General features: G+C 36.8%; 1 pseudogene; it reads left to right on the top strand.

The window, feature by feature from the left end:
- Window positions 1–1,068: 1,068 nt before the first annotated feature.
- On the top strand, window positions 1,069–11,160 carry LOC100812385 (threonine--tRNA ligase, chloroplastic/mitochondrial 2-like; annotated as a pseudogene).
- Window positions 11,161–11,562: the final 402 nt, after the last annotated feature.

Raw genomic sequence — 11,562 nt, 5'->3', positions numbered from 1 at the left:
AACGATTAGTGATAGTTAATTAATATTGAGAAAATTGAAATAGATGAAGTTTGAATAAATTATGCGATAACTAATATATAATTGAAAGATTTTAATATTTTAAGTTTGTTTTGCATATAATAAGTATTTTTAACTACTTATCTCAAATCTTAACAAAGTGAGCATTCCACCGGTTCATAGATATTTATATTCATGACTAGTAAATAATTTTAAAAATTACATTTACAAGATAACTAATATTTCATTAATTACATTTTATTATTTATATTTGGATCATTATATTTTTTTTATTGTTTATATGATGTTATTTATGTTTTCTTATTTATATGTTATTATTTATATTTGTATCATTATATTTTTCATTTATATGTTATTATTTATATATTTCATTTATATTTATATTATTTATATTATCTTATTTATGTTTTGTTATTTATAAATAATAAGATATAAATAAAAAATAAATAAAATTTTATAACTAAAAATATAAATAATAAAATAATAATAATGTAATATTAATAATACAATATGCAAATTTATAACATAAAAAAATGTAAATAAATAAATTAATTCTTACTTAATTTACAAGAAACAAAAGTGGTTTAGTAGTTTAGTTTGCTTCTCACAATAAGAGGCTATAGGTTTAATTCTTCTTTTTACTTTTAAATTTTGAATGATGAATAATTTTATTAATTACTTATTATCTTATAATTACTTTAAAATTTTAATAATAAATAATTTGTTAACGGTAATTGAAAACAGATAGACTAATAAACTATAATATGACAAACTCATTTTTTTATTTTTTTCCTATAAATACCTTAATTATCATTGAATTCTAAATTCAGTATCTGATTTAAGTTTTGAGTTTCAACTTATCTTCATTTTTAACTTTAAAGCAAACTAAAATAAGTTGAAACTGAAAACTTAACACATATACCAAAGGGAGTGAGGCGAAGGGAGATAAGTGAGTGTGTTACACACATTTTCATTTTGATCGTGTCGTCTGGTCTTCTTCCTTCGCGGTTGCCACAACATTTTCAACCTCTTCTATCGCTCCCCTTAAAGCACGACGTCGTTTTGGTTTTGGTTTTGGCTCCTTCCTTTCTCCAACCACAAAATCAAAACGCCCCTCAATCGCCAGGTTTCCGTCAATCCCAACCCCAACCCTAACCCTAATCCCAATCAGCTTGTTCTCCCTTCCAACGAATCATCTGAGAGGCTTTTCGGAATCCGCCACACGGTAATGTGCAATGCAATTTTGTGGTTTACCTTGCAGGCATGCAGAGTGCATGTGATGGCAATGGCTGTTCAAAAGCTTTACCCTGATGCAAAAGTCACAATTGGGCCTTGGATAGAGAATGGGTTTTATTATGACTTCGATACCGAGCCTTTGACTGATAAAGATTTGAAGAGAAGTAAGAAAGAGATGGTAAGCAGAAACAGTCCATTAAATATTTTCTATGTTTGGGGTCTTTTTTATTTTCTTTTCATGCTTCGCAAGCAAATTATGCACTATGCACTGCACTGCGAACCACGGGAATGCGATTCTTAATGTTGCATGTTGCATGTTGCATGCAGGATCGAATTATTGGAAAAAATTTGCCTGCCACTTGCAAGAGAAGAAGTTTCTAGAGGTGAAGCTCGTAGAAGAATATCCGCTCTGAATGAACCATACAAGTTGGAGATTTTGGAAAGCATTAAGGAGGATCCCATCACCATTTATCACATCGGTAGTGTTCTTGTTCTTGTTCTTCTCAGTTTTTACCGTTTTAATTCTCTCATGCCGAAACATAGAGAGTGTCATGTATGCACTTAGTTCATTATTGTTATGCTCCATGCATGTGTATACTACTCACTTTGGTGAAAGCATAGATAAGAGTTGATATATGGATGTGATAACTTCATGATTTCTAGACTTTGTATGTGTCTATTTATACCAAGTGTAGTACAAGAACAGCTAACATAAATTATTACATTTTAAAACACTACCTCATGCTATGGTGTATATGTTAATCTTGCCTATATTTTTACTGATATAATTATAACCTATAACTTGATTAAAAAAATCTGTAACACATCCTATAGCACATATGATTGGTAGAATTATATACTTGCTGAGATTTCTCTTGGATCAAATGAGAATCTGTCTCGATATGTGTACGGCAAAATTTGTGTAGACTTAGTAGTTCTATAGCCACTGCCAATCTCATCATCACCCACACTTGTAACCGGTTCATTAGTAGTTTGAGCCATAGCATAATACTTCGATTTTCTATTTGTCAATCTTGCCACTGCATTTTACTTGCCCTTATTTTAATATGGCAAGAATATGTTTCATGTTGCCGTATATTTAAAGTTGGTAATGATGTAGTGTGGTATCTGTTTGGTTACCCTTAATCAACAGGGGAGTTATATTTCTTAGTTGCCTCTAAACTATATGGTCACTGAGCCTAAGTATTTAGAGCACTGAACTTCTTCTGCATCTTTAACATGATCAATTAACATGCTTCAGCAGAATGAATATGGACAATGCAATGTGTCTGATATTGGAACTGTGAAGATGGAAGTGTAAAGTAGAATAACAATGATGAGGCAAGGATATGCTCAGAGAGAGTGCTGCAGGTTTCACATTGCATTAAAAGGAAGTTATTGCCTGTGGTGTCTCATCTGTTTTTTTGTCTCATCTTGTATTCCTTTTTCCTTAAAGGTGATGAGTGGTGGGACCTCTGTGCTGGAAAGGAAGCCAATGTTGCAACGGATATACGGTACTGCATGGGAGAATGAAGAGCAGTTGAAAGCTTACCTTCACTTCAAAGAGGAAGCCAAGCGTCGAGATCACAGGCGCCTAGGGCAAGATCTTGATTTGTTTTCTATACAGGTAAAATTAACAGTGCTGTTTATACTTCCTATTGTTCTGCTCATTGATTTTGCTTTCTATTTTTTATTTTATTGATGACACAGATATTAGGGATTATTTTTATTATTCCTAATTTTGTGGGTAAATAATTTTACTATATTCATGCAGGATGATGCTGGTGGGGGTCTAGTTTTCTGGCACCCAAACGGTGCTATGGTCAGACACATAATTGAAGATTTCTGGAAAAAAATTCACATGAAACGTGGCTATGATCTACTGTACACACCGCATGTGGCAAAAGCTGATCTTTGGAAGATCAGTGGTCATTTGGATTTCTGCAAAGAGAATATGTATGATCAGATGAGCGTTGAGGATGAGCTTCATCAGCTTCGGCCAATGAATTGTCCTTATCATATTTTGGTGTACAAAAGCAAGCTTCATTCCTATCGTGATTTCCCTATCAGGGTAGCAGAATTAGGAACTGTTTATAGATATGAACTATCTGGAAGTTTACATGGCCTTTTCCGTGTTAGAGGTTTCACACAGGTTTGTTGTTATACCTAGCTCATCGTCTTGTGAACTACTAAGATTATAATGATCCAGCTTATCTTAAAATTTGTCCTCAATGTTGACTTCTACTTAGTAGAAAGAGTGCCCAGTCTCACTGGTATGGTTGTGTACATTTGACTGTCCTGGAGCCTACAATTGTGCAAACCTCATGCACTGGGTCACCTTTTTTTTCCCCATCATGTGGTGCCTTAATGTACACTATTGTTTGGCATTCTAGAAATTGCTACATTTGGTTTCTAATTTGTTTTTGCAAATTGGTTGTTAAATTGCTTCTTGTTTGACTTCAATATATCGTTTTTACAGGATGACGCACATATATTTTGTTTAGATGACCAGATTAAAGATGAGATCAGGGGTGTCCTAGATCTTACTGAAGAAATACTATTACAATTTGGTTTTGAAAAGTACGAAGTAAATTTATCTACAAGGCTGGTTTTGAAAAGTATGAAGTAAATTTATCTACAAGGCCTGAAAAGGTTGTGGGAGATGATGATATATGGGAAAAAGCTACCTCTGCTTTAGAAGATGCTTTGGATGATAAAGGTTGGACCTATCAAATTGATGATGGAGGAGGTGCCTTTTATGGGCCAAAGATTGATATCAAGATTGAGGATGCTCTTGGTAGGAAGTGGCAATGCTAAACCATACAGGCAATTCTTTACTCATAATTTGTTCCTATAGCACTTATTTGCCTTCATCTAATAGCTTTAGGTTTGAAGAGATTCAGTCTTGAACGAATGACATGGCCTGATTTGGGAAGTCTTATTTTCAGTTTTCTTTTTGTTATAGTATTTTCTGCTTATTTTGGCTACTGCACTTTTGGGGATATTGTTGTCTTGTTTGGATGAATGAGTATATGAAAACAGCTTAGAAAACCCCTAAAACTATTTTGGGGTTCTGGCTTATGAAAATAAGCTGTAATAAAAGCTAGAGACAGCTTAGTTGATGGGTGTTGTTGTAATAGTTTTACTAAAATAATCTCATTAAGCTATCAAAATTAGTTGTCTATCCAAATGGGGCCATGTATTAGAGTTGTTGAATATCTTTTGGGGTTTCTAAATTAGATTTGTATGCATCATTACTAAATATTTTTTCCTTGTTTTAGAAGTCAGCAGACATAGACTAGACTAGGCTGTCACATAGACTAGGCTAGGCTGTCTTTTCCCCCTTTCTCTCTCTTATGCTTTGTACTCTATAAATTGTAAGCTGAAACATGAATATCAAGAGTTATGTGAGTGAAATTTCCTCACACTTAAATTCAAGTTGGCATCAGAGCGGGTTTCGGCCATCACCGTCGCCGCCGTCACCGTCCGCTGCCTCCGGCCACCGTCCGCCGCCTCTGGCCACAGTCTGCCGCCGCCGGCCGCCGCACTCCGGCCGTCGGAATCTCGCCGGAATTTTTTTTTGGGTCAAAATGGCTACTTCTGGTCCTATTTTTTCATTTTCTGGAACCCCAACCATTGCAACTGCCAAGCTCAACTGGAAAAATTATTTGTCGTGGTCTGCTTCAGTTGAGTTGTGGTTTCTTGGTCAAGGGTACCATGACCACCTAGAGAAAAACGTCAATGCTGTTCCAAACGACAAGAAACCTGAATGGGAGAAGGTAGATTATCAACTATGTGCTGTTCTGTGGCAATCGGTCGAGTCAGATGTTTTGGAAATTTTCAGATCTTTTAAAACATGTCATCTTTTTTGGAAGAAGGCCCAAGAGATCTTCGCCAACGATATTCAAAGCCTATTTGATGCGACTGTGAAAGTTACAGCTCTCAAGCAATCTAACCATGACATGATTGCACATATGGGTAAAGCTCGGGCAGCAGTAGAAGAGCTGAGAAGGTTTCTTGTGGCTGATTTGTTGGAAGAGGTGAATAGGAAATTGGACAAGTTCTACATGGTCCTTATCTTGAGGAGTCTACACTCAGATTTTGATCATGTACGTGATCAGGTCCTAGCTGGAGATCAAGTCCCATTGATGGATTCTCTCATTACTAGGCTTCTCCGTGTACCTCATGCATTGAAGGATGAAAATCTCACTGATGCTGTGGAAACATCAGCCATGGTGGCACCTCGTGGGAGAGGGGGAGGCCGTAACAGTAGAGGAGGCCGCAATGGAAGAAGTGGACGTCCGCAATGCACATATTGTAAGAGGATGGGCCACACTCAAGAAAATTGTTACTCTTTGCATGGCTTCCCTGACAAAGTGGCACAGGTATCCAAGTCAAAAAAATCTGAGTCTAAGTTTTCTGATGAGGAATACCAAGAGTATTTGAAGCTCAAGTCCGAGAAATCCAACAATCAAGCATCATCTTCATCAGTACCATGTTTCTCAACAGCATGCGTTTCTCAATCAATCGGAAGTCCTAGCCCTTGGATACTTGACTCAGGTGCCTCTGATCATATCTCTGGTAACAAGTCCTCCTTTTCATCTATTTTCTTTCCAAAGATTCCTCACCTTGTTACTGTAGCCAATGGGTCCAAAGTTGCGTCTCAAGGAAGTGGTCAATTATATTATCTCCTTCATTGAAATTAAATTCTGTATTATTTGTTCCTCAGTGTCCATATAATCTAATCTCATTAAGTCAGTTGACTCGCTCATTAAATTGTTCAGTAACCTTTACCGCTAATTCCTTTGTTATTCAAGAACATGGGACGGGTCGACTGATTGGAGAAGGACGTGAATCACGAGGACTGTATTATTTAGAATCCAGCTCTCCGATATCCTGTTTTGCATCCTCAAAACCCAAACTTTTGCATGATCGTCTAGGTCACCCAAGTTTATCCAAGCTGAAAATAATGGTTCCTAGTCTTAAAAACCTTCAAGTCTTAGACTGTGAGTCTTGTCAACTAGGAAAACATGTTAGGTCATCATTTCCTCAAACTGTACAAAGATGTGATTCGGCTTTTTCTACCATTCATTCTGATATTTGGGGACCAAGTCGTGTTACATCTTTTGGTTTTCGATATTTTGTAACCTTCATTGATGAATTCTCCAGATGTACTTGGGTTTATTTAATGAAAGATAGATCTGAACTTTTGCCCATATTTAAGTTGTTTTGCAATGAGATTGAAAATCAATTTGGAAAAACAATCAAGATTTTAAGAAGTGATAATGCAAAAGAATATTTCTCTCATGATCTTTCCTCTTTTTTATCCTCAAAAGGTATCCTACACCAGTCCACATGTCCTCATACACCTCAACAAAATGGCATAGCTGAAAGGAAAAATCGTCACTTTCTTGAAACTGCTCGTTCCCTAATGTTAAATTCTAATGTTCCTACACATCATTGGGGAGACGCAGTGCTTACTGCATGCTTCTTAATTAATAGGATGCCTTCTTCTTCTCTTGAAAACCAAATTCCTCACTCAATTATCTTTCCTCATGATCCATTGTTTCATGTCTCTCTTAGAGTGTTTGGTTGTACTTGTTTTGTCCATGATCTTTCCCCTGGTTTAGACAAACTTTTAGCTAAGTCAGTAAAATGTGTCTTTTTGGGTTATTCTCGTCTTCAAAAGGGTTACAAATGCTACTCTCTAATCACAAGACGATATTATATGTCTGTAGATATAACCTTCTTTGAAGACACACCTTTCTTCTCATCCTCTGTAGATCATTCTTCTTCTCTCCAGGAAGTACTTCCGATTCCTTGTTCTCTAGGTAACTTCGACCAAAATGTCAATGAAGTCCCATCTTCTCTACCAAATTCAATTGAAGTTGTCTTTCCACCTCTGCTTACATATCATCACAGGACACGGCCAACTGATTCTACAGTACCTGAAGCCTCCCCTTGTGATTCTCATCCTTCTCCAACTAGTCCTCCAACCATGGATCCTGCTTCCTCACCTGTCTCTCATCACTCTGAGTCAGCCTGGCCCATTGCCATCCGAAAAGGTACTCAATCCACTCGCAACTCTCATCCTATTTATAATTTTTTGAGTTACCATCGCTTGTCTCCTTCATATTCTTCCTTTGTTTTCTCTTTATCCTCACACCATGTTTCTTCTAATGTTCATGAGGCACTTAGTCATCCTGGATGGCGACAGGCTATGATTGATGAAATGCAGGCCCTTGAAAATAATGGTACTTGGGAACTTGTTCCTCTTCCACCTGGCAAGAAGACTGTGGGTTGTAGATGGGTCTATGTAGTTAAAGTTGGGCCTAATGGTGAGGTTGATCGGCTTAAGGCTCGATTGGTAGCTAAAGGCTATACTCAGATTTATGGCCTTGATTATTGTGACACCTTTCTCCTGTGGCTAAAATCACCACTGTTCGTCTGTTTCTTGCTATGGCAGCCATGCGTCATTGGCCTCTTCATCAGCTTGACATTAAGAATGCTTTCCTCCATGGTGATAGTTGAAGCTGTGACTAGAGTGAGGAAGAACTATTCTCTCACTTGCTTACTTTATTTCATTCAAAATAACATATATATATACATCAAGGAAGAAAGGGACAGCTTGACAAGACAAGCCATACTGCTGTCTTCTACAACAAGCTAAGCAGGAAAACTAAGAAAGCTAAACAACAGAAAATCTCTCAATAGATACACATAATTATAACAGTGATCTTGAGGAGGAGATTTATATGGAGCAACCTCCTGGGTTTGTTGCTCAGGGGGAGTATGGTCTTGTTTGTAAGCTGCGTCGATCTCTCTATGGGTTGAAGCAATTCCCTCGGGCTTGGTTTGGTAAATTCAGTCATATTGTTCAACTTTTTGGGTTGAAACGAAGTGAGGCTGATCATTCTGTTTTTTATTGTCATTCATCCCCTGGAAAATGTGTTTATTTGATAGTATACGTTGATGATATAGTGATTACAGGGAATGATGCTACTAAGATTGTTCAGCTAAAGGAGCACTTATTCAGTCATTTCCAGACCAAAGACCTGGGATATTTGAAGTACTTCCTTGGTATTGAGGTGGCTCAGTCAGGAGATGGTGTTGTGATCTCTCAGAGGAAGTATGCCCTTGACATTTTGGAGGAAACAGGCATGCAAAATTGTAGACCTGTTGATAGCCCTATGGATCCAAATCTGAAGCTCCTGGCAGATCAGAGTGAAATGTGTCCTGATCCCGAGAGATATAGAAGACTTGTGGGAAAACTCATTTATCTCACCATTACAAGACCTGATATTTCCTTTGCTATTGGAGTGGTGAGCCAATTTATGCAAAATCCTCGTGTTGATCATTGGAATGCTGTTATGCGTATTCTTAGATACATTAAGAGAGCTTCAGGACAAGGATTACTTTATGAAGACAAAGGTAATACACAAGTATCTGGGTATTGTGATGCAGATTGGGCTGGTTGTCCTATGGATAGGAGATCCACATCCGGATATTGTGTTTCCATTGGAGGGAATGCTATCTCTTGGAAGAGCAAGAAGCAAACTGTTGTTGCCCGGTCCAGTGCAGAGGCTGAATATAGATCTATGGCCATGGCTACATGTGAACTTATGTGGATCAAACAACTACTTCAAGAATTGAGATTCTGTGAAGTTGGGCAGATGAAGTTATATTGTGATAACCAAGCCGCTCTCCATATTGCTTCAAATCCAGTCTTTCATGAGAGAACCAAACACATAGAAATTGACTGTCATTTCATTCGGGAGAAGCTATTGTCCAAAGAAATTATCACTGAGTTCATTAGCTCTAATGATCAGCCAGCAGATATTTTGACTAAGTCATTGCGAGGACCTAGGATTCAGTCTATTTGTTCCAAGCTTGGTGCATATGATCTATATGCTCCAGCTTGAGGGGGAGTGTTGAATATCTTTTGGGGTTTCTAAATTAGATTTGTATGCATCATTACTAAATATTTTTTCCTTGTTTTAGAAGTCAGCAGACATAGACTAGACTAGGCTGTCACATAGACTAGGCTAGGCTGTCTTTTCCCCCTTTCTCTCTCTTATGCTTTGTACTCTATAAATTGTAAGCTGAAACATGAATATCAAGAGTTATGTGAGTGAAATTTCCTCACACTTAAATTCAAGTAGAGTTTATGTGACCAAGTGGTCAGGAGTATATCCTTGCTTCCCCTGGCATTGTGGCGCCTGCTGCTCATTTAGAACTAGGCACATTTGGCATCTACATTGTCCATGCTTTAAGCCCAACGAATCTTCCATGAGGGAGGAAGTTACAGAATTGAAACTAATCATGTACCTGCATGGACTATCCTAAGCTTTGTCTTAAATCTCTTAACTCGTCAGGGGTTTAAGGCTTGTGGCTATTCTGTTTATTTCTTATATATTGGAAATTGGTTACTTAATCTTGAATGAATCAATTTGCAGGGAATTATTTCCGTCTTGGCTTAACTTAAAATTCTTTTCAACTTAAACAGGTTGATTTCAATCTACCACAGCGTTTTGACATCACATATGTTGACTCAAATACTGAGAAAAGGAGGCCTATAATGATCCATAGAGCAGTGCTTGGATCATTGGAAAGATTCTTTGACATTCTCATTGAGCATTATGCTGGTGATTTTCCATTATGGCTTTCTCCAATACAAGCTCGAGTTTTACCTGTTACTGATGCCCAGGTAATTGACTACTAAGAAATCTTCGATGATTTGTATATTCTGATTATATGTTGTACTTCCCTCTGCTATATCTATAAGAAATAAAGTGAAAACATGATGCAATATTTATATTTAAAAATGAAAAAAATAAAACATTTTCTCAGTTTAAATAGCCCCTTAGTTGTGACGTGAATGGGTCATAGGGCAAAATCACCACAAAGAATGCAAAAACAGACAATATGATTTTGCCCAAAACTAAGGTGTATAAGAGAAGAAAGCCTCAGAGGCCCAATGATAATGATAAAGGCCTCAATGTGTATGAAAGAAAGAAGTAAGAAAAGAGGGGTCCAGCTAGAGGTGGACGATTCAGTTAAGGAGAGAAAAATAACAGAAAGGGGACAACTGTTAATAAAGGGTTGGTTATGAACAGTGTCTAGGAGAGGAGGTATTTGGAAAAGGTTTGGGAAGCCTACTGGCTTGAGGGAGGAGTTGTTCATATCATTTCCTTTTCTTCGTTTTCTTTGCACTCATTTTGTTTTCTTATTGCAAGTCAGATCAGTATTTGCTTGTATGAACTGTTCCATTTGAGGTTTTTCATTGTTCAATACATATATATCTCTTCCATCATTTTCTTGTTCTATCAGATTGACAACGAGATGCATTTGTTAGTTAATTTTAAAACTATTTGCATATTTTGTTATATTTATAGGACTGCCAAGTTCCTAACTAGGGAGACTGATATTTTAAAAAAAATTATGCGAACATGGTAGTGAATTAATGGGAATTATTTTTCTCTATTATATCTAATGCAGCTTGAATATTGCAATGTTGTGACCAACAAACTGAAAATGTATGGCATCCGAGCTGAAGTTTGCCATGGAGAGCGCCTACCTAAACTAATAAGAAATGCAGAGAAGCAGAAAATTCCATTAATGGCTGTTGTGGGCTCAAAGGAAGTTGAAACAGAAACAGTCACAGTTAGATCTAGGTTTGGTGGGGAGCTTGGAACCATGCCAGTTGATGATTTTATTAACAGAATAAAGTTGGGAACAGTAAACCCAATATCATTATGATGATATTTTAATTGGCAAAAGATGGTCATCTTATTTGTTTATGTAATGATTGGAAAAGAATGAAGGCAATAAACATTTGAAACATCATACTTTGTATATTAGACTATTATTGAATAGATTCTCACGTCCATGTCGTTGAAGAACAAAGGCTCTGGTGTTTGCACTAGGGAAGCATCTGATTTGGCTTGATAATTTGTATTTGTATCAAAGCATGGTTTTTTCTTCTCATAGTTTGATATAGCATATTTTTGTCACGTTTGTTGCATCCTTATCTAATAGCTTTTATCACTACTACAAATTTAATTGTTTACGACAACTATTCTACGACAGTTCTCTAGGAACCGCCTTAGAAAGTCAGACGGTGGCATTTTTGTAATTGTGATGAAAAATGCATTTTATGACGCACATTCTAAGACGGTTAATGAAAACCGCCTTAAAATGTTATATTTAATAAAATTTACGATGGGTTTTAGTAAAAAACCGTCGTAATTCTAAAGACAAAAAAGCCCTAGCTAAATAACCTTCAGTGTCGTGTAGCCCATTCAAGGA

The sequence above is a fragment of the Glycine max genome (genome assembly GCF_000004515.6).
Source record: "Glycine max cultivar Williams 82 chromosome 13 unlocalized genomic scaffold, Glycine_max_v4.0 Gm13_scaffold_21, whole genome shotgun sequence".
Classification (NCBI taxonomy): Eukaryota; Viridiplantae; Streptophyta; class Magnoliopsida; order Fabales; family Fabaceae; genus Glycine; species Glycine max.
Note: the sequence above shows the minus strand (reverse complement) of the source record. Positions and strands in the feature narration are given on the sequence as shown.